At 39.3% G+C, this 3,370-nt stretch overlaps 1 pseudogene; it reads left to right on the forward strand.

Annotated features, from left to right (window-relative positions):
* The first annotated feature begins 227 nt into the window (after positions 1-227).
* Positions 228-557, forward strand: LOC109461078 (small ribosomal subunit protein eS17 pseudogene; annotated as a pseudogene).
* The last annotated feature ends 2,813 nt before the right edge of the window (positions 558-3,370 follow it).

The following is a 3,370-nucleotide window of genomic DNA, read 5'->3' on the forward strand; positions in this document are numbered from 1 at the left end:
AGCATATGATCTCACTTATATGTGGACTTTAAGAAAACAAAACCAATGAACGAACAAAACAAAATAGAAATATACGATAGCTCAAGAGAAGAAGCTGATGGTTGCCAAAGGAGAGAGGGGTGGGGGGTGGGTAAAAAGGAAAAAAAATTAATTAAATTTAAAATTAATTAGTTAATTAATTTGTAAATGCCTAGTTAGCTTTCCTCTTTCACCAGGGACCCACCAAGATGGGCCACATTCACACCAAGACCATGAAGAAGGCATCCCAGGTATTCATAGAGACACATTGCAACAAGACAGCGGGCTATGTCACACATCTGATGACGCGGATTCAGAGCGGCCCTGTGAGAGATGCCTCTATCAAGCTGCAGGAAGAAGAGAGAGAAAGGAGAGGTAATTAATTATGTTCCTGAGGTCTCAGACCTGGATCAGAAGATCACTGTTGGTCCCGACACTGAGGAAATGCTGAAACTCTTGGACTTCGGTGGTCTGTCCACCTTGCAGTCATTCAGCCTACAGTTGGGATGAATTTCCAAACACCATGTGGAGCCATTTGAATCTTTCCACTGTGCTGTAATAATTTCAATAAACCATCACCATACATAGGAAAAAAATTGCTCCTTCATATTTTTGCTAAAACTATTTTTTTAAGTATAACATATACACTTATGTACAGTACAGAATACTTGACAATGATAAATGACTGTTACTAGTTTATGTTTTTTCTATTCAATATTAACTCTTTATCATTATTTTAGAGTGTACTCTTTCTACTTATAAAAAAGCAAAGTTTGCTGTAAAACAATAGGCCACGTTACACTGACAGCACCTCATACACCTCATGTTTACTGAGTCTCCTGATGGCATCATTTTCTCTTGTGCTCGATTTAATCTCTGGTTGTTTTGTACAGTAACATGCTGCACATGCTTGTAGCCTAGGAACAGTAGGCTGTACCATACAGCCTAGGTGTGTAGTAGGTTTGTGTCCGTGCACTCTGTGATGTTTGCATAACAATGTAATCACCTAATGGCACATTTCTCAGAACGTTAAGTGGCACGTGATTATATGGGTCAGGCTCTGTACCCAAGCAATGGAAAGAATCAAACAAACAACAACAACAAAAGAAAAGACATGAGCTTGTCCTCATGAAGCTTAAAAAATCAAAGGGAAAAGGATCAAATATCTCTCTATTTTCTATCTGAAATAACACATTAACCTCCCATAGCCTTTTTAAACTTCTCATTTCAGTGAGTATCTACTTTCTCCTCTCTTTTATCTACAAAATGAGGTCAGGATGTAAATGATCTACATCTCATTAGCAACAAGCTACTCAACTAAACAAACATGGGAGGGGGACAGTTCATGATCAAATAAACTTGGAAAATAAGTCAGGTCATTCTCCATCTTAGACATTTACATTCACATTCATTTATTAAAGGGTCTGAAAAAGAGTTTTGCATCTCTGGCTAACCCAAAGTTTTCAAAACGATCTGACCATTATTTTCATAGATTTCTAACACTAACTTTAGGAAATATAGTTCTCAAAGTGTGAACAAGCCATAAACATCCTACATTGGAATCATCTGGGGGTACTTTATCAAAATCTTGCAAATAAACTTTCAAGGGTTTAAGCTAACATTTTAGATCATTAATGCTTTACAGGCAGCAGTGAGTCAATGACCAGCGAGAATGGTCGCCGGTAAGCAGAAATGGGCAGGATTGAGTGTGGACACTACCCTAGGAAACTTTGGGCTGGTGACAGTAGGACTGCATTTGGAGTCAGGCACCTAAATGCTGGTCCTGGCATCTCCTTGGGCTCATGGGTGATCTTGGGGAAGCCATTCCCCTCCTAGCACCATGTGTGAGGTTCAGAGTTTGGGAACAGACTGGATGGTACTGCCCCTCTGGGGCACTGTGGAAATGTATGAGGGCATTTTTGTTTGTCAGTGACTGGGAGTCACTACCAACATGGAGTATGTAGGGACTATGAATGCTAGAGGTTTGCAGTATTCAGGGTAGTTCCTTGCCTTTGAGAATTGCCCTAACTGTTGCACGATTTTCTGATGTTCCTCTGGATATTCAGGTAGGAGGTAAAAAGCTGCTACCTATTATCCTAACTTAGAACCAAATCCTAAACAGTACACAAATACTTTAATATGCATTGAAATTTCTGGAAATGCAACTACATTGTTAATCAAGAGAAGATTGTACTCCATATATTCAGAACTTTACCAAGAACTTTACTACTACAATTTTGGAAAATCACATCACCCATGTTAACAGTACACATAGGTTTTAATTAAATTGCCAATGCTACCTGCCTGTATCAGTCTTCACTTGTAGCTGTCACATTCCTGCCGACTTTGTGTATGTATTCATGTATCTGATTACTTAATTATGTCATCCAGAGCAATGAGACTTGAAATGCCAGTGTGCTATGAGGTAAGGAGATTGTGCCAGATATATATCAACATGTTGCATCCTTCATCGAGAAAGTGTTACTGTGAAAAAAAATGTCAACTAAACTAAATAGTGTGCTTAGTGATATAGCTGATTTTCATTTCTGGTATAAGCTCTTTATGTCATCATTGCACATAAATAATAGTTTATGTTTATGGAATATGATCTTTTTATAGTCATGTATGTAAGAAGCTTTATTATCAATGCATTTCATTTCGGTAAAAGAAAGGGGGCATAATTATTGGTTATAATAAAAGAAAATTGAGTAAAACATATTTGATGATCGATGATCTTTGGGTCAAATGATTGCCAAGGGCAACATTGGATGGTGGGCTTTAGTTTGCCCATAGTATCATCAGCTGCCTCACCCAGTTTTCAACAAGACAGTTGAAAATTTCTCAAGTTTGCAATTGCCACTTTGGGATACCTCTTTTAACCAGAGCACGGTCCCTTAGCCTCACCTATGTAGAAAGTCTGGAGTGCCCTGCTAACGTTCTCTGAGGTCTTTTTCAGACTTTTTAAAAGCTTGTTTCTGTACCTTTCAAGTTTTGCAACTCTGTGCCTTGACCCATCTGTATGACTGGCCAACTCACAGAAAGAACCAATGCTGCTCTATGAAGGAAGCAATTCAGTGCCTCCTCCTACGAATCAAGGACAGTTCCCTCCTTTGCTGTGCTATCACCTAAATATGTACTAAATAATTGATGAGAGTAAAATTTCTTTGCTCTACACAGTCGATGCAATTCAGTCCAGCAGGGGTTAAACCTGGCTTCTTGTCTCTGCTGGGGAGCCAGGCGGATGGGGCTCCTCCTGTAACAGGCACAGATGCCACCATGCTTTGTTGATTACAATCTCCCACACCAAGGAAGCTTTGACTAGGTTTGACATAATCAGCTCACAGCCTCTGCC

This window comes from Rhinolophus sinicus, chromosome 2 (genome assembly GCF_057876585.1).
Source record: "Rhinolophus sinicus isolate RSI-liver-muscle chromosome 2, RSI-T2T, whole genome shotgun sequence".
NCBI classification, from domain to species: domain Eukaryota; kingdom Metazoa; phylum Chordata; class Mammalia; order Chiroptera; family Rhinolophidae; genus Rhinolophus; species Rhinolophus sinicus.